The 27,380-nt window shown below is 39.9% G+C and overlaps 1 long non-coding RNA gene across 3 annotated transcripts in view; it reads right to left on the bottom strand.

Moving 5' to 3' along the window:
* Window positions 1–27,380, bottom strand: part of LOC309619402 — a 576,205-nt gene that overhangs the window by 258,342 nt on the left and 290,483 nt on the right. The window lies entirely within an intron of this gene.

Here is a 27,380-nt window from a genome sequence, read left to right on the forward strand (position 1 = left end):
ATATTTATTTAATAACATGTCTCTTGAATATGTCAATGAATCATGGTACCCATCTGGTGTAGGCGAATTCTACACTGGGGATTGTGGTTGCTTCTGTAACATACATTCCACTTCCCTCCTATGGAGAAAAAGCAATGATGCCTGAGGGAATGACGTCATTTAAAGAGACAGGCCTGGCTGCCTATGAGCAATCTCAACCCATTTTGCAGAGATTGGCTAAGAAATGGTCCTGTGACCCTTGATTCTGGCCAGTGAGAAGGAAAGGAGGTCTCCAGGAATGTTCTTCTTTGTTCTTGAGGGAGAGCAATAGGAAGCTGGTTTTCTCTTCCTCACTGTATGTGAATAAGGAGGCTTCTAGCCCCAAATGCTGCTGGCAGCCTTTTTGCGAACACAAGGAAAACCAACCCAAGAATGAAGCCAAATCTTAAGACACAATAAAGAGATGGAGAGAACCTGACCCTCTGATGACACTTTTTGAGTTACTGAATCAATCAAACATAAAGCCCCCTCTATTTCCAAACTGCCTTCTATAAAGACCTAATAAATAGCCTTGTTGTTTAAGCCCATTTGAGTTTGGTAATCTGTTTCTTGCAAATGAATTCCAATGATGTGAAGACTGACACCATTTGCAAAAAGAGATTTTTTTTAAGTATTATTTCAAATACGCAGCTTACCTCTCTTTGAAATAGATAATCAATAATTAACTTTTATATTACTTAAATGTCCCTAACAGTTCCTTCTCACTATAAAGCTGATTTTAAGAATTGAAAGTCTACAAAGGCAATAGGAAATCGGGGTTGATAGCATTTAGCTCCTTCAGAAATTATGCTCTCATTCATGTAAGTGTTTTACAGCAAATCTTATACTTAAAGTGCAGTTTTTGGTTCTTACAATTTGGCGATATTTAGATGTCTTCTTCTTTTATACTTTATTTATTCTTGGGAATTTCATATCAAAATCAATACAGAAGTAACTTAAGGCATGTTGTAAAATGGGGAGGAAAGCCACACCCAGCCATGTCCACCTGCTCTGTAATTAATTACCCCTTCTTCCACACATCCAGTGAAACACCCATTCTCTGAGTATCGGGTATGAAAGTGACTGTCCATCGCAGGATAGCATAGCCTCTAAGAGCATGAACTCAGATCTTGACTCTGCGGGTTATTAGCTGTGTGCTTTTGAGTGAAATACTTAATCTCTATAAACCTCCATTTATCTTCTGTAACTGAAGATAATAACTGTATTTAGTTCATACCACTATGATGTGGATTATATAAGATAATGCGTGTGAAGCACTGAGCATAGTGCCTGGTATGTAGAAAGTGCTCTAGAAACGTCATTAATATTCAGTTTGTGGTGCAAGTGATCAATGGATCTTACCTGCAGGGGAGATGTGGGCATTTTAAAAATGCAGCTTAATAAACCAAATTATTATCTAACAGAGTGGGGTTCAGGGGAGAGCTGTTTGGGGAGAACAGGCAGAGTGAGATATTCCTCTCCTTCTTAACATTGATCTCCTATCTGCCCACATGGAATTAGTCTGGATCCCTCTTCCCTCCTCCATCATCATAACACTTAAGAATTAACTCTGATTCCTTCACATGGAGCTCAGTGAAATAAAATGATGAAACACAGCAGGATGATAATATCATAGATTGTTATAAATACACTCAATATTGTGTTTTTTAAAAAATCTAGAATATAGAGAATGAATAAACAAAGGAATTAAAAACTAATATAGCCTGCTGATAGTGGCTCATTTACAAGAAAATCAAGAAACTGCTTGAAGGGTTAGGTAGACAGAGTATTGGCAGGGGTCAAGGGGATCTACCCCCACCAGCTGAGGGTAACCTTGAGCAAATCACAGGATCCCACTAGACGTGAATATCCTCATCTGTCAAATGAAGGGCTTGGACGTGAACCAGCATTTTACACCATGTGCTTCCTAGAGCCTGGCAGGGGTGTGAGTGAGAGGGGAGGGATGGAGACGGGGAAGCAGGAGCACAGACGACCATTCTTTGGGGTCCCCTCATTTTCTCTAACCAGAGCAGTTTCATGGTCACCTGCTTTATATACTCTGTTGCAATAAAACATTTGAACACGCACACACAAAAGATTAACTGCACAGTCTCTAAAGTCCCTTCCAACGCTGACTTGCCAAAGTTTCCATCCTCATGGCTGTGATCGCCAATCTTCCCAGCACAGCAATCTTTCCATTTCCACTGAACAGACAGGGGATGTTGTCAGCTGTGCTGCCTCCATGCTCCTTCCCTAACAGGAAGGCCTGGAATGTCACAGCTTCACAGCTTCTTTGACCAGGACACCTAGAGCAACAAGTCCACAGAGATGCGAGGATGCAGGGGGTGGGTGACATGAATGGTAGGAAGCCTGATCCTGACAGCAGAGACAGACAGACCTTGGACTAGGTCCTGTACAAGTTGCTAAATCTCCTTCAAAGCTCCTGATCTCTGAGGTTTTCCCTGAACCAACATTCTTTTCCCTATCCCATCTTCAAAGTCCCCAGAGAAGACAGACTAAAGAGATCCCATCTGATTACTCTCAGTACACTTGATTTTTTGGGGATCATTAACTATCCCCTTTCAGGGTCCCTGTAGAGTCTGAGATAGAGTTTATCAGGCTAAATTCCATGAAAGTTGGGTTTCACTGGTCAGAAACAAGGATTTATAATGCTAATTTTAATCAAATCACAATAATAGATTTTCCTTAGACAATCCATTTATTTAAGTTTCTTAATTTTTTCCTTAAATTCTGTAGTTCAAACATACCAAAAAGTAGAAAATAAAACAACGAACATTCATGTACTTACCACTCAGTTTTGTCAAAGCTTAAAATTTTGCCTTATAATTTTAGAGCTTTATAGAGTTTTTAAGGGGACAAAAAAATATTGCAGATAGGATGAAAGCCCCCTCCTCAATCCCATTCTTCTCCTTCTCACACTCCCCTCTACAGAAGGAATTACCATCTTTAATTTGGTGTTTTTCACTTTCATTCATGTTTTCATAATATTTCATAAAATATTATAAAATATATGTAATATATGTATAATATGTGTAATGCATGTCCTATGGAACATTACATATATGCAATGTATGTAACATGTAAATTACATGTATGTAATGTGTGCCATTACGTGTGAACTACATACACATAATGTGTGTATATTCAAAAACAATATATAGCATTATACTATAAATATTCTGCAACTTGGTTTTGGGTTTGGTGTTTTTTTGGTTCAAGATTTTACTTTTAAGTTTCATCCACACTGAGACATGTCATTCTAGATCACTTTAACTTCAGTATAATATGTCTTTGTATGAAGATACTTCAACTTATCCATTCACCAGTGAATGGAAGTTAAAGCTGTTTCCAATTTCCATCCATTACAAATGATACTAAATTGAGCGTTCTTATCCACATGTGAAAAAAATTTCCCTAGCGTAGCAGAGGATTGCTGGGGTGAAAATTAAGTTCACTCCAAATTTTATTTGATGTCCTAAATTGCTTTCCAAAGTGGTTGTTCCAATGTACACACCCACTTTACACCCCCACTAGCAGAGTATGAATATTTTCTTGTGCCACATCCTCACCAACACTTGGAACTAGCAAATTTCTCAGTTTTTGTAAAACTGATGGATGTGAAAAAGTATTTCATTATGGTTTTCATGAACTTTCCCCAGGTCACTGAGGAGAGTGAACAGCTTTTCAAAAGCATATTGGCCATTCATGGTTCACCTTCTCTGAATTGCCTGTTATTATCCTTCACCTATTGATACGTTGACTTGTCTTTTTCTTATTGATTTTTTGGGAGTTCTTTAAGTATTCCAGATATTATTTCTCTATCAGCTACATATATTGCACATATCTTCTCTCATGTCATGACTTGTCACTTATTTAAGTTGTCTTTGCTGTACAAAACTTTTGAAGGCGTCAAAGTTATCAGTATTTTCCTTTATGATATGTGGTTTTCAGGCCTTGTTTGAGAAGTCTTTTCCTACCTCAAAGTCATAAAGATGTTTCTGTATATTTTCTTGTAAAACTTTTAAAGTTTTACAATTTATACACATTCAATCTACTTGGAATCAAATTTTTATACATGGACTAAAACAGCTATAATTTTATCTTTTCCTATAGAAACAGTCAGTTGTCTTAACACCATTTTTTAAAAATCTGTTTTCCCGCTAATTTACAAAGCTACTACAATCATGTATTAAGTATTTATTCAAACAAGGGTAAAATCTTTATTAGATTGTGCTAGTCTATATTCCAAAACACTAACCTCCTATTTTGATTATTTTAATTTTTAATAAATCTGGTTATCCAGTAGGGCAAGTCCTCTTGCCTTGTTCTGACTTTAAACTTGTTTTGGCTATTCTTGGCCCTTTGTTTTTTCATATTTTAGAATAATAATCAATTTTAGAATAATATTGTCCAATTTTTAAAAGCTATTGGGATTTTGAATTTTATATTAATTTGAGCATTAACATCTTCAAAATACTGAATCTTGCCATTCATAAACATGATATATCTATTTAAGTCTACTTTAATGTCTTTCAATAAAGTTATCATTTTTTCTTAAGATGTCATAAAAGTTGGTTAGATTTATTCCCAGACACCTTAGAATTTTTGTTATTCTTTTAAAAGGTATCATTACTTATATTTTCTAACTCTGAAAATTCCCTACATTTGTGGCCAGTGTTTAGGGATCTTCGTAGTGAATGCTGTGACGTGCCACTTAGATCTCCCTTTAAGACTGAAGGGCTTGGCTGCCTTCAGTGGGAAATGCTACTGGCAAACACCCCCCAGCTGGTGGTCCTCTCTAGAAAGTGCCTTACCTAAGGTCACGTCTCTTTTCTGTGGAATCCCCATGCAAAGACTGATTGTCAGGGAGTTAAGAACTCATCCCCCTCTTATCAGCTGGGACAACTTTGAAGGGCCATTCCAGTTCTACAGCTTTCCTACCAAGGTCTTCATTGAGACTACATCCCAGCTCATCTTCTCCTCGATTCAGTCCTGCTTCTTTCTTGTCCTGTCCACAGGTATCTACCTCAAGAGCATGCTTCCTGCAGGTTAATCTCTATCTCAGAGTCTGCTTCCTGGAGAACCCAACCTGAAACAGGCCATGAAAGCAGATGCTAAAATGAGATTTGGGAATTGGGTCATCCTCTGCATGACTGACAATGAGGACCCATCACTGGCAAAAGGTAGAGGTGTAATTGTTAAAACTTCCATCAGTGGTAAACTGAGAGGGTATTCTGGTGAAAGAGAGTGCACAAGAGAATGTAATTTATCAGGCATTTGAGATATAAGGGGCAAATAATAACAAGAATAGTGGAATTGGGTGGTTATAGCTAAGATTCATTAATCCTTTGAAAAAGAGAAAGACCAACAGAAATTGTCAGTTAAAAACTAAACGTGAAAGCCAAAGGATCTTCATAGCATCACATACATAAAGTGGCTCTCACATCATGCAGCCTGAGGGAAGAGTGAAGAAATGCTAAGGACCAGGCCCAGGACTTACTCACAAGGGAAGCAGAGCTCCAAAGAAGATGAAGCTCTCAGTTCATGCAGGTCGGCTATGTAAGTTCAGAGCCTGGGCTGGGAAAGAGTGAACCCTGTCACAGGAATGAGGACGCCTGGGTTTATGAAACTCTTTCATCTCCTGGCACCCTGTGAACTTGCAGAAGTGGCCCACCCCTCCCTGTTCAGGTCTAGTTCTTTCCCCCTCACGTGTACATACTGAAGAGGCCTCTCTCCTGCAGGACAACATGCATCCCCCTTGGGACCTTCCCCCCCTCCCCTCCTGGCAACAAGGACAGTAACTAAGGTTAACCCAGTCCAGAACATGCTGATCCTGATTAAGAAGAACAGATAACACGCCAAAAAGGAGCTACAGGACCTAGAAAACATGTCCCAGCGAGAGCCAGGAGAGTATGCACTGGACTGGATCCTGAGGACGCTGGCTCAAGGGAAGCAGAAGATAAAGCTGAAGGGAGTGTTCAGGGCACCGTGACAGGACACGGGATTTCACAGGGGTCCAGTTAAGGACCTGGGAGATTGTGCAAACACCCTGCTAGGACGGCTCCCAGAAGCATGAAAAAGTGATGCCCCAGGGGTTCGCAAACTACAGTCTGCTGGCCAAATCCAGCCTGTGCCTTATTTTTCTACAGCCCGCAAGCTAAGAATGTCTCTTCCATTTTTAAAGGGTTATAAAAAAATAAACAAAGATATGCAAACAAGGCTGTTTGTGGCCCACAAAGCCTAAAATATTTACTTTCTGACCCTTTATAGAAAAAGTTTGTTTCACCCTAGCCCTCACTAAGTGAAGGGAGAATGCCAAGGAAGAAAGTAGAAGAAATACTCAGAGAAGTAGGCCTACAAGAGTGGACTTCCAGGGTCAAACTGAAAACTCCATAGGCTGACGATGCTCCATGGGAGGGCGCAAACAATAACGAGTGTGCTGGTGAGAGGCGCACCGGCCTCCCCAAGCTCAGTGGTGGCTCCCGTCTGCGGGCCAGGAATGACAGTCAGGGGCCCTTACAGAGCCTGGCTCACTGAGAGCAATGATGACACCAGGACCCTGAAACAACAGAGGCCAGATGGCGGCTCTTAATTGTCAGAAGCCGAGGAGATGCAATTATCATAATGAGTGGCAGGTTCAGAGAGGCAGGGGCATTAACTCTGATTATCAGGAGAAGGTAGGGCTGCTGTTTCATAATGTAGGCAGGGAAGAATATATCTGGCATTTAAGTGATGCACCTGGGTGCCTCTTGGTAGTTTCTTGCTCAGTTTTGATGGTACCTGGACAGTTACAGCAACCTTGGCTTAAGAATGGCATCAGTGATCACGGCGTCAGACCTCTCAGCAATGAGGATCTGGGTCACCCACCAGGTAAGCCACTGAGACTAGTACAGGTGCTAGCTAAGAGGAGGGAGGGGGACGGATCTGGCATGCCAAGTAAAGCAGGGATGGATGAGTATCGTATGTGGCCCCAAGACCAGCCACAACAAGAGGAGCTATAGTCCATCCCACTCATCTTCCTCTTACAAGTGTCCCCCAAGGAAAAGAATCCCACAGGAATCCTGAAGAGATGGCTCCCAGAACTTAGATGAATAAGTAGATCCCAGTGCCACCCACATCCCCTTCAAGACTAAAGAATTTATCCCCTGAGGTGCAGGAAGTAATGCCAACAGTTAGACCTCCTCTCCCAGCCCTCTTCAAGAAGTGTCTTGGTGGGAAGCAGCAGGTAACTCCAGAGCCACTCCCCTTCCCGCAGCATCCCACCCCTCAAAAGTGGTCACTTGGAGATGGAAAGGCAGGGCCTCCTCATCCCAACATGGGACGATTCTGCAGGGACTTGCCAGCTTCAGATCTTCCCCTGGGGTTGTCTGGGCCCTCCTTTAGGACCGCATTGCAGCTCAACTTCTCCCTTTGCACAGTCACACCCTTTCTTTCCATAGGTGTTGATATCAAGAGCACAACCTAACAACCTCTCCGCAGGCTTATCTCCACTCAGAGTCAGCTTCCCTGGAGCTCAACTGCCAAAAATCTTTTATCCAATCCTTGAATTACTTGACAGCTTCTCTTGGATACGTAAGTACATTGTCTAAAAAACAAGAAAAACTGTACACCTGAAACTAACACAACATTGTTAATCAACTCTACTCCAATACAAAAATTTTTAAAAGAAAGAAAAAGACAAACACTTATAAAAAATAAATTTAAAAAAGAGAAAGGTTTTTCTTCCTTTCCAGTCCTTACAGCTTCCATTTCTTTTTCTTGTCTGCCATCACTGACCAGAACCTCCAGTACATTGATAAATAGATACTGTGATGACAAGCCTTCTTGTCTTATCCCTCTCTGAAGGTAATATCATAGGGTATAATATTTACTCTAAAATTTTGGTAGGTATCCTTTATCAAATGCTTCTTTTCCATTTTACTAAAATTCTGTTATCATAAAATATATTGAATTTTCAAGTGCCTTTTCTGCTTCAATTTAAATGATTATATTTCTTCTTTAGTTAACGTTACATTAAAAGGGGTTCTACTGTTAAACCTTCTTTACATTAGTACTTAGTAAGCCCTACTTGGTTTACACACACACACACACACACACACAAATACGCATATATAAAACTCGTAAAGATACAGTTGGATACTGACTTATAAATATTTTATTTATGATTTTTGGTCCTATGTTTATTAGTGATTATTGGCCTCCAAATTTCCTTTTTCATGTTGACTTTTTCTGTTTTCAGTGCTGATCAAACTTTGATTTTCTATCAAAGTTACACTAGTTTCATAAAATGGCATTCACTCTTTTTATTATCTGGAACATGTGTATAAGATTGGATGTTTGATAGAACACACCTGTAAATGAGAAGTTTGGAATGTTTGTGTGTGTATCCTCATGCACATGTATATGTGTAGATTTTTTTCAAAAAGCTGAATTTTGTTAATGACTATAACTACTTGTCTGTTTCTTCTTGAGTCAGTTTTGGTAAATTTCTATTTTTCTATGAAACAGTCCACTTCATCAAAGTTTTAAACTTTATGGGTATTTGGTTAACCATAGTATACTCTTTTTATTTTTTAATATCTACTAAATCTTACCATGTTTCCTTATTCATTCCTAAAATATTTTATTTGTGCTTTCCCTCTTTCCTGCCCAGGTTATGAACAAATTGAGAAATCCAATAAAGGAGTAACTTTATTACTGATAAAGTTTAGGTGGGAGGTTGTATCTTAATATGAGAGCCAGAATTTGACTGACTGACTGACTAAGCAGAATACCCTGAAAGGGCTGCCTGGGTAAAGTCTATGACACAAGGGAGCAGAGGGAAACATATGCTTTCTCCAGATGCATTTGCCCGGAAAGAAGGTCAGAGCTGAGGTCAGTAAGCTCAGCTTATTCCTCTCAAATGTACTAATTAGGTAAATCATCCTACCTTCCTAGGGACAGAATGCATAAAGGAGAATAAGAAGGTCAGTTCTTAGATTTTGTCGAACTTTCCTAGTTTTTAGCATTCGATTTTTTTTTCTTAACATCTTTATTGGAGTATAATTGCTTTACAATGGTGTGTTAGTTTCTGCTGTATAACAAAGTGAATCAGCTATACATATACATATATCCCCATATCTCCTCCCTCTTGCGTCTCCCTCCCACCTTCCCTATCCCACCCCTCTAGGTGGTCACAAAGCACCAAGCTGATCTCCCTGTGCTCTGCGGCTGCTTCCCACTAGCTATCTATTTTACATTTGGTAGTATATATAAGTCCATAGCATTCGATTTTATTAGTTTACGTTCCCCGTCTCATATTTTCCTTCCTTTTAATTCTTGTGAGTTATTCTGTTCTGTTACTAGATTCTTAATTCATTAAATCCTGATTTTCTTCACTTACAATGGAAGCAGTTAAGGCTGCCAATTACACTCTAAGTAGCATTTTAGCTTATCACACTACTTTTATCTGTGACATTTTCATTATTGTTTAATTATAAATTTTGTCTCCATTGTTATTCATTATTTATCTAGTAATAAAGTCATTTTTAATTTCTAAAAATATTGGGTTTTTAAAATTTCTACCTATTGTTTTCTCATTTAATCCCACTGTGGTCAGAGAACTTGTTGTATATATGTTTTTTTTGGTATTTACTGTATTTACCAAGACTTTCTCTGTAATGGTACATGAGTTTTTTTTAAATGCCCCATGAGTCCTTGAAAAGAACTTGTATTTTCCTAGCATACTGTTTCTTTTTTCCTTATTTAAGGATCATCTTTACCTCTAAGAGATAAACACTACTATGTATGATTTTAATTTAGCTATATCAGCTTTCCGGTTTTTTTAATTTATTTTATTTGATTATTTATTTATTGGCTGCGTTGGGTCTTTGTTGCTGTGCACAGGCTTTCTCTAGTTGCAGCGAATGGGGGCTACTTTTTATCGCAGTGCATGGGCTTCTCATTGCAGTGAATTCTCTTGTTGTGGAGCATGGGCTCCAGGCACGCGGGCTTCAGTAGCTGCGGCACGCAGGCTCATTAGTTGCGGCGGGCGGGATCTAGGGCATGCAGGCTTCAGTAGTTGTGGCACTTGGGCTCAGCTGTTGTGGCTCGTGGGCTCTAGAGCACAGGCTCAGTAGTTGTGGGGCATAGGCTTAGTTGCTCTGCGACATGTGGGATCTTCCCAGACCAGGGTTCGAACCCGTGTCCTCTGCATTGGCAGGTGGATTCTTAACCACTGCACCACCGGGGAAGTCCCTATAAGCTTTCTTTTGATTAAAATATGTCTGGTGTATCTTTTGTCATGCTTTCACTTTTAACTTTGGGGTCTTTATGTAATAGATATGTCTCTGGCTTTTGTTTTGCTTTTCTTTTCAATTCAATATGATAACCTTGATCTTTTAACAGGAGAGTTAGTCCATTTACATTTGTTGTGACTACCGACATATTTGAATAGATTACTACCATTTTATTTTGTGTTTCCTATTTACTCTCAGTTATATTTATCTCCTATTTTGGGTTCTAATGCATTAAATGAATTTTCTTTATTTTTTTGCCCCTTCTCTTCTTGTTTGGAAGTTATATATTTCTTCTTCTTCTCTCTTTTTTTTTAATGGTTATTCTGAGGTTTTAATGTGCATACCTACCTTAACAAAGTTTATGTTTAATCTATATCTCTATCTTCCTCCTAAACAATACAAGAACTTAGAATACTTTAAATCCAATCAGTGCCTTCCTGTCTGGCATATTACTTGTGTACAGCTTTTAATTTTCCTTGTCTTTTTACCTCTAAATCATGCCATTGTTGACATTGTTATTTTGTAGAGTCAATACTAATTTAGATTTATCTCATGTTTACTGACTTATGTGTTCATCATTCCTTCTTGCTTCTCACTCCTAATTTCTGAATTTAATATGTTACTGAATAATCTGATGTTCAGCCAAATGATCATTCAAAAATGGGGGTGTAGGGGGCTTCCCTGGTGGTGCAGTGGTTGAGAGTCGGCCTGCCAATGCAGGGGACACGGGTTCGATCCCTGGTCTGGGAAGATCCCACATGCCGCGGAACAACTGGGCCTGTGAGCCACAATTACTAAGACTGCGCATCTGGAGCCTGTGCTCCGCAACAAGAGAGGCCGCGATAGTGAGAGGCCCGCGCACCGCGATGAAGAATGGCCCCCGCTTGACACAACTAGAGAAAGCCCTCGCACAGAAACGAAGACCCAACACAGCCATAAATAAAATAAATAAATTAATTAAAAATGGGGGTGTAATAACAAAATTTTATCTTTACCCTTTAGCCAATTAGTTCCCTTTGGAAGAATATATTCTGAGGATTACCAGAGTGGGGAGGGGAACACTATTTAGGGAATCATGTTGGGTGAATATGAGGATTAGGAAGGGGGAAAGAAAGAGGGCATTTTATCCACCAGGGGTAAAAAAGGAGCAAGATTCTTATAATCCACTTGTTTTCTACAGTGTCCTGAGCATTAGCAATATACTGTTTGAAAAACAAGAAAATAGAGTTTCCATGGACCTATGCCTGTTGAAAATATTATTCTTCTTTTTGCTCTTGAAAAGTCTGTTGTCAGTTCTTGTAAATAATATACTGTTTCTTTTTTACTGTTTCTAAGACTTCCTCTTTGTCTTTTGAGTTCTTAGATTTCATTTCAGTAAGTCTAGTGTATTTTGGCTGCTCCGGGTCTTAGTTGCAGCATGCGGGATCATTAGTTGCAGCATGCGGGCTCTTATTTGCAGCATGCATGTGGGATCTAGTTCCCCAACCAGGGATTGAACCCAGGCCCCCTGCATTGGGAGCGTGGAGTCTTACCCCCGGACTACCAAGGAAGTCCCAACTCTGGAAAATTCTTAGTCATTATCTCTTCAAGAATTGCTTTTCTCCCCACATGTAAAAGAATGAAATTAGAACACTCCCTAACACCATAAACAAAAATAAACTCAAAATGGATTAAAGATCTAAATATAAGACCAGACACTATAAAACTCTTAGAGGAAAACATACGAAGAACACTCATTGACACAAATCACAGCAAGACCTTTTTTGACCCATCTCCTAGAGTAATGGAAATAAAAACAAACAAATGGGACCTAACGAAACAAAAGCTTTTGCACAGCAAAGGAAGCTATAAACAAGACGAAAAGACAACCCTCAGAATGGGAGAAAAATATTTGCAAACGAATCAATGGACAAAGGATTAATCTCCAAAATATATAAACAACTCATGCAGCTCAATATTAAAAAAACAAATAACCCAATCAAAAAATGGGCAGAAGACCTAAATAGACATTTCTCCAAAGAAGACATACAGATGGCCAAGAAGCACATGAAAAGCTGCTCAACATCACTAATTATTAGAGAAATGCAAATCAAAACTACAATGAAGTATCACCTCACACCGGTCAGAATGGCCATCATCAGAAAATCTACCAACAACAAATGCTGGAGAGGGTGTGGAGAAAATGGAACCCTCTTGCACTCTTGGTGGGAATGTAAATTGATACAGCCACTATGGAGAACAGTATGGATGTTCCTTCAAAAACTGAAAATAGAACTACCATATGACCCAGCAATCCCACTACTGGGCATATTACCCAGAGAAAACCATATTTCAAAAAGATGCATGCACCCCAATGTTCACTGCAGCACTATTTTCAATAGCCATGGAAGCAACCTAAATGCCCATCGACAGACGAATGGATAAAGAAGATGTGGTACATATATACAATGGAATATTACTCAGACATAAAAAGGAATGAAATTGGGTCATTTGTAGAGACGTGGATGGACCTAGAGACTGTCATACAGAGTGAAGTAAGTCAGAAAGAGAAAAACAAATATCATCTATTAATACATATGTTGAATCTAGAAAAATGGTACAGATGAACCGCTTTGCAAGGCAGAAATAGAGACACAGATGTAGAGAACAAACATATGGACACCAAGGGTGGAAAGTGGGGGTGGGGGTGGGATGAACTGGAGATTGGGATTGACATATATACACTAATAGTATAAAATAGATAACTAATAAGAACCTGCTGTATTAAAAAAAAATAAAATTCAAAAAAAAGAATTGCTTTTCCCCTACTTCCTTTATTCTTTCCTTCAGGAACTATGATTAACATATATAAACCTTTTAATTCTGTTCTACATGTATTTTCACCTGTTTTATATATTTTCCATCACTTTATCTCTCAGTGCTAGTTTCCAGATAATTTTATTAGATCTACTTTCCACTTACTAATCCTCACTTCAATTGCATTCAATTACATTCCCTTCTGGAAGTTCTAGTAAGTTCTTTCAAATTTGCCTTTTCTTTTTTTAAAATTATTTTTTATAATAGTTTGTTCTTTTCTCATATTTTAAATTCCCTATTATGTGTCTTTAATTACTTAAAACATTAGTTTCATAGCTTCTACCCAATAACTCCACTATCTAAAATTATTGGAAACTATCTAATTCTAATGTGCTTTTTTAAAATCTACTAATGTACATTCATGGTAGCTTGTCTTCTTGTGTATTTTACCACTATATATCATGAGCTCATGTTCAGCAGGTATTTATCGGTGGGACTCCTGAGAGACCCGGATTAAGGGTTCATCCCACTATATCTGTTTTGTGTCTGCTTCTGCAGGAACCCCAGGGAATAGCTTTCTTGCAAACATTTCTCAGCTTGGAAGTTTCCCAAATAATGTAGACAGAACAAAATCAAATGTCAAACAAACACAGGTCCATAGAAAATCTTATTTCTTGTCTTTCACACTGTTTCTTGCTAATGCTCAGGACACTGTAGAAAACAACTGGATTATAAGAATCGTGTTCCTTTTTTACCCATGGTGAATAAAATGCCTTCTTTCTTACCCCTTTCTTAATCCTTCTATGCACTCAAAATGACTCCCTAAATAGTGGTTTCTCTCTCTCTCTCTCTCTCATAATCCTCTGAATATATTCCTCCAAAGGGAACTAATTGGCTAAAGCAGAGTTTCCAAAAAGAGCACTCCCAGAGCCCACTTTATAGGCAGAAGTTTTATCAGCTTCAAGGTAAACATCTACTAGAATATTAATGGGAAAAGTCAACAGGAAAAGGAAAAAGAGAGAGGGAAAATAGAGGGAAGGAGAGAATTGATATTTTTTGGCCACTGACATTACATCAATTTTCAAAACGACATTTTGTGGCAGATGGTCTCTCTCTATTTGCAGATGACACCCAAGGCTACACAGCCAGAACAGGGGCTAACCCATGTCTCCCTGACTCCCTTCCTCAGAAGGAAAGTCCACGAGCCTGAAAAGTCAGCTGATGGTAAACATTAGAAATAGAGCCTCAAGTAAAGGAAAGCTCAAGGCAGGTAAAAGTTCTGTTTCTAAGTGGACCATGGAGGCTGCTCTTTTTATAAACTCTGCACTAGCCAATTAATTCCCTCAAGATATACTGCCCCATTTCAGATTTTCACTTTTTATCCTCTCCAATCACACCTTCCCATCTCCCAGGTTTCCAACAGCAATCATGCTGATTCTCTAGGCTGGAAGGCCCAGACCACAGATGGAGACCAAGGAACAATTGGAGTGAAAGGCTTTCCCAAACCTCCCAATGTCAGTATCTGTGGCATTCCCCTTTGGAGACAGCCTACTTCCCTTGAAAGCCAGATATACCTGTGACATACATAAGGTTGCAAGGCAATGCATTTCTAGAATTCAGGCCTTCTGATGCTCCAGGACATTTTTAAAAATCGTATGGTCATCAAAAACTTCACTCCCAGCTGTGCGGAAAGTGACTCTGCAGTTCTCACTTAATTTTGGTTGCATTACCTCATTCTATACATCATTCATGATGAGCAAGGCACCACGGGGCTCCCTTGACTAACTCCTGTCGTCCTTGACGCAGCTCTAATTTATTTGGCCATTTACTTCATAAATGCTGTAAATCCTTTAGCTGAAAAAGGTGGTGCAGAAGTTTCAATGCAGTGGGTTCTCTCATCGCTGTCACAACAAGCAAAAGAAGCCAAGGCTAATAGGAATACTGACCTCCTATCATGTTCTTGTCCTTCTCATGTGACCCACCATCACTCTGGCAGCTGGGATGGAAAGGGTGAGAGAGAGGGGATTTTCAAAATTGTCTTTGGATGGGCTATTTATGTCTTCCAACCTGGCACTTTTCCTTGAACTCAAAGGGAAGACAGACTGGAGTATGACTCCTCCACCCCACGTAAATGAATACATTTACACTTCCTCAGCTGTTTGTGTTGGAAAAGAGCTAGAAGCTTCCCTGTGCCTCATGGGCCCATCCAGGTCTCTTGCATGTCAAGGCAGAAACTCAGGAGCACGTGGCCTCAGGCCTAAAAGTCAGGCACACCCAGCCATGCCCCAGGGAAATAGTTCCTCTCCGGTTTTTGTCTTGCTTACAGACACTGCTCTTGCCCTGGTCTTCATTATCAGGGCTTCATAATTTTCCTAAGAGGAGATAAGATGGAAGCAGACAATTTATTCTGGTCCTGCTAAAGGAGTTGCAGCATTTGGGGCTGGAGTCTGTAGGATTTTAGAACTGAATGCCAGTCGGCTCCAGGATTCAAACGCAATTAGATAAAAGAGCCTTTTCAGCCAAGGCTTAGGCTCATTCCAACCTTCTGTACCCTCTCCCCCAACCATAAAACACTTAGAACTGAGGGGCTGCAAGATGCTGAATCATCAGAGAGAGATTAGATCATATCCATGCACTGTGTGCAGACATAAAAGCAAACGTAAACATTTTAGAAAGGATTTCAACATCAAGGATTAAAGCAAAGGGGGTTTTATGTTTAACTAGGAGTTAAGCATAAATTCTATTTCCCCAGAATTCCATTAGTAAAGGTTTTGCTTCTAAAGTGTTTGGGGGCACTGTGCAATCTTTGCTTGAGACTTTGGGCCACAGTAGGATAAACAAGCAAAACACAAAGATACCAAAATTGACTGGAATTTCTCCCAAAATATGCAATGCACTTTGAAAACCGAAGGAAGAGACTAGCAAAAAGATACATATTGCTGTTTTAAGCCAAACCTTGCTTAAGAAAAAGGGAGCCAGAAAAGAAGCTCACTCAACAAAGATCATCTCTGAGTTCCCTTCTCGTAGAAGCCAACTAATCTAGTAATCGAAAGCATTTTCCATCTACCCATGGGTCCTGTTGAGCTCCTTAATTCTTGTATTATGTAAACCCTAAAACCAATTGCTAGAAGAATGTATCAAGGAAAGTTTCAAAGTCCTCTTAAGGTTAATTTCCCTCAAGAAATTCCTGGCTTTTCTTCTTTTGGTGCCTCTCTGTCCCTCTACTTAATTGCTTCTGTCTTCCTCCAGCCTAACCCCAACTTGATCTTTCTTACCAAGGTCTGCCCTAAGACTGGCAGAGCAGACAGAAAAGCTCTTTAAGAATACAGAGTTTACTATTAATAGCAGTGACACAGGCCTTGAAAACCAAGGCAGTCAAGTAAGGAAATCTGTCAGCCTGGATTAGCTTTCCAGCACCTGGGAGGTAGGACTTATTTATAAATAAAAATAGACAGCAAAAATGTCTGGCCCATTATAGGCCCCCGATGTCTGAGAAGGCCTGTATGAATCCAAGTCCAGAGGCTTTTCCCAGCTGTCCTCCAAACCTAGCAGCAAACTTTTGTTTTTTGAAACCGGAATTAACAAAAAGAAGGCTTGTTTCAGTCCAAATCAAAATCCCTGCTAGCAGAGTCAGTCTTCCATGGACTTTCAAACACTTACCCACACTTAACCAGATCCCCAGTCCTGGAACAGGAACCACCTATGTCACAGCATCCTTCAGGATTCATCTATCAAACTTATTGATGGGTTCCTGTCCAGAATGTGGTCCTTGCCTTCTACTTCGCTCTCTGGGCCTCCCTGCATTCTCCATGGAAGCACCATGCTTCCTCCAAGTGAAGTCTAAGCCCCTTACTTCTTAGCCTTCATAGAATTCCTTTCCTCATCACAGAATAGATTGTAAGAAATCAAATCAAAATCTTTTGAAAGAAGCCTACATTTTAGAGGAGCATTTTGAGGTTACTTTGCTAAGGCTGTGGGTTCTAGAAGCTGCATTCAGACACTTTTTGCCAAATTTAGAGTTCAGGTGACCCCAGGTATAATTCACTTTGATCAAGCAATGAAAGTATAAAATATTCACATAGGACTCTGCTCTTGAGGCTTTGTAGATTACACCATTGTGCTGCAATGGTCTCTGACCCAGAGAAGCTTATGGTACCACTGTACTAAAAATCTGCTTTCAGATATCTAAAGTAATGGAGGCCTCACACATACACACACACACACTGAAATTCCTTTGGAAATGGTAGCCCTATTGTGTAAGCTAATACAGTCGGCCAGAGCATTTTCTTATGTTGTTCAGCCTTTCAATTCCCATCTCTTATCTTCTAATTTTAACATCTCCTACTATAATAATTCTTGCCTTCTAGGGCGTCGTGAATTAGTAGACATTACCAACCCCCCATTAGCTACCCGTATTTGGTTCCTTTAATCTTTCCTCTGATCAGATTCCCCAAGTCCTCCTCACCTCCAACTATTCCTTCTTGCCCTTCTCCAAATTCCCTAGGGTTCTATGCCCCTAAACTGAGCTTTATAAAATCAAAGTGATATTCCAGATGCTCGTTCACCGAGAAGCCAAGAGACCAGCTGTCACCTCTGGTCTCTGTTACTCCGTGACTCAGGGTACGTGTCCCAAAATAGGTCTGGCCTTTCGTGCTGCCTTCTCTCATTGCAGTCTGGCTGCTCGGGGTCTGGGCACTATCACCCCAGCTCCCCTTTGGCATTACTGCTTTCCAGGTTTCTTCTCCCCATCAGGGGTACATGTTTCAGACTATTTACCTTCAGACTTGAAGAGGTCACCGGTCAGCACTCCCAGAAAAGATATGTCTTTATTATCATCCTGGTTTGGAAATAACCCCCAAATTTCTGTAAACATTTTTACCAAAACCAAAACAAAACAAAATAACACAACACCAAAACCAAAAGACAAACAAACGCTGTAAGATTTTCCACGCTGGAAGGAGAAAGCAAGAAGGAACATTATTTATGATTTTAGGCTCTTAACTTCAAACAACATTCTGGAGAAAGTAACAGAACATCCCAGGCTGGACCTGCCTCAGAAAGGATTTGATGGGCTTGTGAAGGGTGACTGAGCACCATGCCTGGACCCATAGGGAGAACATTTTCCCCGGCTATCGTCAATTCCCCTGGGGCTACGTGGCCCCGCCATAGGCTTCTGTGTGGTGCTTTGTTGCCTGGGAACCCTGCTTTCTTCTCCCTGCCTCCCCCAGGATCTGCCCTCCTCTCCTTTCTGGAAACTCAACTATGGCAGGTGGCAGGAAGGGTGTCCATGGGAATCGAGGGTCCCCACCCTCCTCCAGGAAGGGGCAGGGGCCCACGCTGTGCCCTGGGGAAGTGCCCTGGGAGGGCTCATTTCAGGAACTCCCAGGCCCACAGCACTAATCCCTACAGCTTCAGGGAAAAGAACATTCCTATTTTAAGAGGGCCTGGGTAACGTTGGGCTCACCCAGGCCTGAGTCACTCCTCCTCTTTAGGGTTTGTGAAAGAAATATAGTTCTCAGCCTTTAGCTCTGCAGGCTTTATTTTCTTCAGCCTCAACGATCAACTGGTTTACCATAAAATGTAAAAGGAGCTAGCAAAGCAAGGGTAACCGGGGAAGCTATGGTGTCTGGAATTGTAATAGCAGAGGCACAGCTAAGAGTTACGTGAGATCTAAAAATAAGCCACTAACCATATCCTACCTCCTCTAATACACATATACAGGTACGTAGAAGAGAAAACCACCAACAGTGCAAAAGAATCGATAAAGAACACTGTGATGAACCACAGCCCACCCTGACCCAAAGAAGTAGCCCTACCCTCATAGTGAACAGTCTTTTAAGCAATGAGGATATTTCGTTGTAAGCTAATTCACTATCATACTTGAGAGTATAGAACCACCGGGGTTTTCACACCAGCCATTGCAGTAATTAGAAAGGAATCACATCAATGGCATTTGCTACCCTTTGTGTAAACCACTGCAGGTAAGTTTGAATTCTTGCACAGTTTGCCTGCAAAAAACATGTACTTCTTCCTTATTAGCAAGTTACTGTTTAAACAACTTTGTGCTTTAATATTAACATAATAACAGTTCATACTTATTGTACATTTACACAATAACTCATTACTAATTCACTTAATCCTTGTAACAGCCATGGGAAGTGCCATGGGAAGAAACAGAAGCTTAAAGAGCTCAAGTCACTTGACCAAAACCACACCATTCAGAAGTGTTACAGTTTCGATTCAAATGTAGATCTTCCTAGGTGCTCACCTTGAGAACTTAATCACATTTCTACATTGTTGTTTACAAAACCAAATTTTGAGTACTAAGACTGTCAAACTTTATTTTAATGGCAAATTCTCAATCCTCCAGCTAGTCAAGCTGATTTTTCACACATTTTAAATGACATCAGTTAAAACCCAGTTTGTACTCTATTCTCAGACTTCCATATTGAATATCACATTTTGGGTTTGGCTTAGCAGTATAAGTACCTGGTTCAGGGAATTACAAGCTCCTCTTTATGTTTTTTCCCTTGAGAAAAGTAGTGGCCAGATCTAAATGGAATGATCCTGGCCCCAGGTTATAAGCTCCCAATTTTTTTTTTTTTTTGTAATTTATAAACATTTATTCTCTCAATTTATGTGCTTCTCACAGACTAAAAAGAAACTATTTGCTGACTTTCACTGGTCCATGAACCACACTTTGAGTAGCACTGATTTATTCTATTACCTTCACACACCTTTATCCACAGGGTAAAGATAAGCTCCCAATCCTCTAGGACTACCTCGGTTTCTGTTTGTTTGCTTGGCCTGCCACTACAAAACACCACAGACTAGGTGGTTTAAACAACAGAAATATATTTTCTCACTATTCTGGAGGCTAGAAGTCCTAGATCAAGATGTTGGCAAGATTGGTTTCTTCTCAGACTACTCTCCTTGGCTTGTAGGTAGCTGTCTTCTTCCCTGTGTCCTCACATCATCTTCCTTCCGTACCTGTCTGTGTCCTAATTTCCTCTTCTTATAAGGATTACAGTCATATTGGATTGAAGCCCATTCAGATGACATCATTTTACCTTAATTACGTCTTTATAAAGACCCCATCTCCAAATACATTTTGAGATACCGGGGGTTAGAATTTCAACATATGAATTTGGAGAGGGGGGGACATCATTCAGCCTGTAACAGTATCCTAACAACTTCCTTTTACAAAGTTGTCTATGGTACATATATAAATGCCTTTGACCCTGACAACCACTACTTTCTCTAAATGCATTTGTGTGCATTTAGACAAGTGTATGATATAGACAAGTTTTTCTATGACCAAACCATAGTTCTTATTCAAACACTGTTACTAGCAACATCAACCATATTATAGTTTTCATCTTAGAAGACATCATTTGATCTCATTTGTTAAAAAAAAAAAGTGTAGAAAATATTTTTACCAATTATGAATTAACAGTTAGTAAAAACAAATTCTAGATTTTTAAAAATTTATTGAAACCAATAATGTCTTCTTAAATTATTACTGTTATATACCTGGCATTTAAAACTGCACAACCTCTAATCAAGACAGAGCCCAGCATAACTTACCCTGGGCCCTCAGCATATGTCACAATTCCTGGTCATCCCATGGGAAGATTCAAGTGACCTGAAGAGGCAATTCAGATGTGTATAGTTGCATCAGTCTAAAGGCTATCATTATGGGGTGCCTACCAATTTAACATATCGTGCCATTATGCTAGGTGTGTTATGTGCATTAAACCATGTATCCCCTCAATATCCCTGCAAGAAAGATATTGCCTCTGCTTTACCAGTGAGCAATCGGAACATCAGAGAGATTAAGTAAATTACCCAAAGTCACACAGCTCACAAATAGTCAAGATAAGTCTTATACATGAACCTAGTCCTGTCTGACTCCAGAAACTTTTTTTTTTTTCCCCACCACATGTTACTTCTTTGACTTCTTCAGACAGGCAACAGTATACTCTCAGTGGCTCAGAACTTTTCCTGGGCCATAGCAATATCCAATCTAGTTCCATCAACTGTTAGTTTTGATAAATAAAATAACAACAGCATCTTGGTTTCTATGTCAGAGCTGCAAAATAAATCATAGGGTATTCATCATCAGAAACAAAATCTACATCTGTCTTTGGGTGGTGATGAATGTTAAGGTTATGTAAAACAACAATGATGTACTTATTTATCATCAAAAAAGTAAGTTATATTGAGTAAACCTAATTAGTAATCACCAGCTACCTTGTAACATCTCCAGGACTGCAGTCTTGTGTTCCTACAAAACATGTATTTCATTGTTTAATTTTGTCTGTTGAGTGCCCTGGCTTCCCAAGCAAGATTGTAAATGTGTGGAAGGCAAGAACCCTTTCTTATCCTTCTTTGTATTATCTTGCGGTGCTAAGTATAGTGTCTTGCACAGAGTGATGCTCACTAATAAATAACCATCAGCTTTAAAGTCTTTACAAAATGACCACCAAGAGAAGCCCATTGGAAGACTTGGTGTTGAACCTCACAATCGTGCAACAGGGTGTCTAAGAAATCCCTACAACTAGCTGTGTTGAGCCAGGTTCTCAGCTCTGTGAGGTCAGATGTGCCCTCTCTAGACCTTGATTTATAACCCCAAATGCCTGAGGGATGACCAATGGTGCTGGTGAGGTATGTTTTTGTCATAATTGTGTAATTCAATTTGTTTATGTATAGTAGGAGGTAAAAGAAACTTTAGCAGGCCCTACTTGGGGTCCCCAACGGCAATCCTAAATAGAGCAGGATTCTATATGGGGCTCTCATCAACGTGCCTACGGGAGGCCAGCTGAAGCACCCAGTCAGTCCAAGGCTACCAGTATAACTAGAAGTGCCTTCCTCCATCCTTCTGTTGCTCAGTTGTCTTCTATCTCAGCAGGACCCCATTCTCCTGGCTGAAAAGTAGACTACTGAGTTATACCAACAGGCAAAAGCAGGGTAGTTATAACTAGAGCTTTACTCTAAAAACAAAAAAACTAGGCACATCGCACTTCTTTGCCTAGAAGTAAAAAATTAACAATAACTCAAAGGAACATATAAGCACTCCCAGTACTTAAAATTGAGCCCCAGGGCCCCTTGGCAAATATAACAAAAACCCTGATGCCAGAGATAAAGAATTCTTTTTCAAAGGAAAGCACTGTCTTCAAAAGATAGAACTAATAGTGAGAACACGATCAGATGGATACTGGTAGATCAAGTCCCCAGGGAAAAAGGCATTGTTCAGAAAGCCTGCTTAGATGAACAGAACTTTTCTTTAGTTTGGTGTCTCCTTTCAGCTCGGGACTTCTGTTTGCAAGTCTGTCCTACACCCTTGTATTTGTCCCAGACTAACTCTGGGCACCTCTTCTTGAGCTTTCTACACCTCAGACAACTAAGAAAATTATAAAATTGTTCAGCCTATGGAGAAAAAGCCTTAAGAATGGCTGACAGATGAGGTGAGCTTATGGGTTTCCTGTTCCTTTAAGAAGCCAGAGATGCTTTGATGTGGAGTTTGAAGCAGTTGAGAAATCACGCAAGCTCTAGAGATTTAAGTGGTTGCCTCTATGCTCAGAAACTAGGGCCACCTTAAGACTGGCATGATGCCCTCATCCCCTTGCCTAGGAAGGCTTTATCTGCATCACACCATCAGGTAGGTTATAAATACACTGGCATCTAGAAGCAGAAGCAGACGTGGAGGGCAATGAACAGGAAAAGGTCTTTCTGGTAAAACTCTTCTAAATCTGAGTAATCTTCCTCAGAAGACACTGGTTTGCAGAAGACAATGATTTAGATTAGGGAAGAAGGCTGTGAATTTCCAAAAGTGAAATAAGCATAAATGAGAACAAGAAGGTAAAATCTGAGGCGCAAAGTCTTGCAGATGATAGAACCTGGATTATCCAAACCACCACCAGCAATGCTTGTGAAAGCATTATCCTAGTGTAGACTCAGTATATAGCTTAGTACAGAGCATTCCTCAAAAACAGCAATTCTAGAAAATGAAAGAGGACACCAGGGCCCCAGAAGAAGTGAGTCACACCAAAGTCATCACTACACAGCTAACCCACCCCTTTCATCAAGACAGAAATGACTCCATCTTAGCCATGGCTTCCATGATCTCATCAGCAAAGATATTGAGACTCTGCCATTCCTCTGTGAGGGAAGATTGAAACTGTGCCACAGATTATTTCACCCAGAACATCTCAGTCTGATTGGATGGATGGGATGAGGAAAAAAATCTGTCTCCCCATGGTAGTTTCTTTAATCCTGTTGTTGGCAGGATACTTGTGCAATGGAAATTAAGATGCGTCTGGATGTACAGGGCAAGGCCTGAACCTAGACCTCCTGAAGATTTGGAGAATGGTTGAGACACTTTCATTGCAAGTGAGCAGCTTGGCTAAAGGGCAATTTATGGGCTTACTAACAGTTCAGGGGTGGATCTAGTTTGGTGCATAGATGGATCCAGGACTCAAATAGTATGATCAGGACATGGCTTTTTTTCCTTCAATTAGTCCTGCCTTCCACAGTCTCCAGTCCCACATGACAGCATTGGTGGCACAGACCTCTCAGCCTCTCAGGCGCCCAGCCCAGCACATAGGGGCACAAGTTCTATCCCCAGTAAAAGTCTGACAGCATCTGATTAGATCACATGTTCTCCTCCAAACCTAGACTATGACCTGGAACATGTGGATCAGGGGATGGAATCAGGTACACCAAAGCCACATGGACTGAGTTAGAAAGAGAAGAATTCAAGCTATGGTTACCATAAGAAGAAAAAGTGAAGAATGGCCATCATCAAAAAGTCTACAAATAATAAATGCTGGAAAGGGTGTGAAGAAAAAGGAACGCTCCTACACTGTTGGTGGGAATGTAAGCTGGTAGAGCCATTATGGAGAACAATATGAAGGCTCCTCAGAAAACTAAAAATAGAGTTGCCATATGATCCTTCAATCCCACTCCTGGGCATATATCCAGAGAAAACTATAATTCAAAAAGATACATGCACCCCAATGTTCATTGCAGCATCATTTACCATAGCCAAGACATGGAAGCAACCTAAATGTCCATCAACAGAAGAATGGATGTGGTACATATACACAATGGAATATTACTCAGCCATGAAAAAGAATAAAATAATGTCATTTGCAGCAACATGGATGGACCTAGAGATTATCATACTAAGTAAAGTAAGTCAGACAGAGAAAGACAAAGATCATATAGAATCACTTATATATGGAATCTAAAAACTGATACAAGGGAACTTATTTATAAAACAGAAATAGACCCACAGACATAGAAAACAAACTTATGGTTACCAAAGGAGAAGGGGACGAGAGGGATAAATTAGAAGGTTGAGATTAACATATACACACTACTATATATAAAATAGATAACCAACAAGGACCTACTGTATAGGGAATTATACTCGATATTTTATAATAACCTATAATGGAAAAGAACCTGAAAAAGTTATATATAAATACATATATAAAACTGAATCACTGTGCCATATATCTGAAACTAACACAACATTATACATCAACTATAATTCAATAAAAAAAGAAGAAGAAAGAGTGAATACCAAATGACAGAAACAATGAATGTCTGCTGTAATTAGTGAGCAGTCTTGAAGCTCATGTTTGCAGAAAGCTTTTGTCTTAGCTTGGGTTTCCCCCAGAAAACAGAGCCTGAGATAAAGGCTTGAATATGGGTCATTAATTTACAGAGATCAATCCAGGAAACAGTTGAGAGCTGGAAAGAACAAAACAGGAAAGAAGAAAAAAATAACGCAAGGTATATTGCAGAGATTTGTAGGAGCAGCCATCCAGGAAAGGAGCATTTATTGACCGGCTACCATCCTCCATTGGTCAAGGATTGCCGTTCCAGGCTTGCTCATGCATGAGAACAGCCTAGTGAGTTCCAGTAGGTGGCCCACACTGCCAAGTCAAAAAATCCTGGAGGCACAAAGATGGAGATAGATGCTGTAGCTGGTTTCCATGGTAATGGCTGGAATAAAAGGTAGGGCAAGAGGATGTGTGGTAGGGAACAAGAGTTGGCCAGTACACCTTTCCTCTTGGGTACTTAAATTGCTTTGCTTTGTTTTATTTATTGCTGCAGGTTCATTTTTCACCAAAAATAAACTGTAAAAAGAAGACACCACAGGGCTGGGTTATGGAATTACATGAGGAATAATAGGGGAAGACTTGGGCTTGAATCCCTACTTCACCACCAGCAGTGTCATTTACAGCAAGTCAATTAATCTCTTTGATTATCATCAGTAAAACATAGATGTCGATAATGCCTACCTTATGTGATTTGAGGGAATATTATTAGTATATAAAGTCATCCTGTCACTTTAAATGTTATTTTCATTTCCACTATTCTTAATTACAAACAAAGGAGGCTCCATAAATTTTAAATTGTTTATACAAACTAAATGGACTTTTATAAGGGGCCCTTCTAACTACTTCTGCTTTTCTCCTGTTTATGAAGTTTGCAATTCATAGTGTTTAAAACAACATCCAGCTCACTGCAGAATAAATGATGTACCACACCAACAGAAAAGTTGCAAATTATCATTGAAATTGCCACAGGATACACCATCAAGATTTCCCCCAAAATTCTAATTTCTTGAAGATGTATCACCATTATCTTTTAAACCTCACATGAAAATCTAAAATAAGTGGGATGGGGAGGGTGGGAGGGAGGGAGATGCAAGAGGGAAGAGAAATGGGAACATACTGTATATGTATAACTGATTCACTTTGTTATAAAGCAGAAGCTAACACACCATTGTAAGGCAATTATACTTCAATAAAGATGTTTAAATAAAATAAAATAAAATAAAATAAATAAAGTATTACTCATAGTAAAAAAAAAAAAAAAAAAAAATCTAAAATAAGGGAGGGGTTATTTTATATCCAGCCATGTGGTCATTCAGTTTCCAGGAATTTAGAAAAAAAAAATGTGTACAATTCATTTGTTATCATTGACAGCAGCCCATATGCCTAAGCATTTGCTTTCCACAGTTTCTGAGAAACGTGCTGAGAAAAAAAAAATGCTGAACGCAAACATAATCCCAGATCCCTGACGTGACACTGTAGCCAGAACATCCAGCCATGCAGCCCATCCCTCAGTCCCTGAGACTTCATGGAGCCACCCCCAAGCCTCCATCTCAGTCCCACGCGGTTTGGTCTCTCGGTGTTTCTCAGGCACTGAGCATCAGTGAATGAGTCTCATACCCTTTTACTTTGGAAGATCCTAACTGCTCAGGGACTAAAGGCAGGAAGCCACCTCTTCCCTCTCTCTCTCTATTTTTCTTCTTCAACCTGGCTTTAATCCTAAAGTGATTCAAATATTTTCAGCAGAAAACCAAACCATCCCTGGAAAAGAGTGCACAAAGATGGTCCATACCACACTCCAGACTCCAGTGAGAGAAACACGTAAATGCCCAAGTCCCTTTTAGTTCCCAAACTACCTCAACCTCTACATCAAACTCCATCATTCAAATCAGCTAGACCCAACTGCCCAAAAGCAACTTGATTGCAAATCAATCTCTTGCAGATATTTTGGAAAATGTCTATGAAGAAAAGTCCCTCTTTGAGTTATCCTCATCCGTCCCCAAAAGGTGAATTTCATGGACGTTACACAGCCTATATTTTAAGTCAGACCATGTAAATGTACTCTCCAAGTAAGATGAAAATCCATCCGTTTGTTCCTCCATCATGTACTAATAAGCAAACAGACAAACTTCCATTTATATGAGAAAGAAACCAACAGGTAAGTCATTCCCATAGGAATTTCTCAGCTCAAATTTTAGGAAAAGAAAAATGGTGGGGATGACAGGAAGGTTAGGCAGAAGCATAACTGAGATGAGGCTTTTTTAGAAGGAGCCAACTCTAATGCATGGGAGACAGGAAAGTAATCCTTAGGTCAAATTATTGAGAGAAAAAATATCATTGATCAACCCAGCCTAGGGAATGATTCTTCTGGGATCAGATACCTACTCCTGGTCCACTCAACACTCACCTGAGGAGGGCCGGGTCACGCAATCTACTGTCTACACTGGAGGAGCTTAGAGAGGGTGAGCTGATTTATGGGAAGGGGCCTGTGGGAGGGACTGGTACAGCACAGCCTGTCTTCAGAGACCTAAAGGACAAACTGTAGACTTGTGACAGCCACGCAATGATGTCTACTGGGGAAGAGACTCTTCTTCCCGATTCGTCTATGCTCAGACAGGTGCCATATTCACCACTCTGA

Source organism: Balaenoptera borealis (assembly GCF_965194805.1).
Source record: "Balaenoptera borealis genome assembly, chromosome: 2".
In the NCBI taxonomy this organism is placed as follows: domain Eukaryota; kingdom Metazoa; phylum Chordata; class Mammalia; order Artiodactyla; family Balaenopteridae; genus Balaenoptera; species Balaenoptera borealis.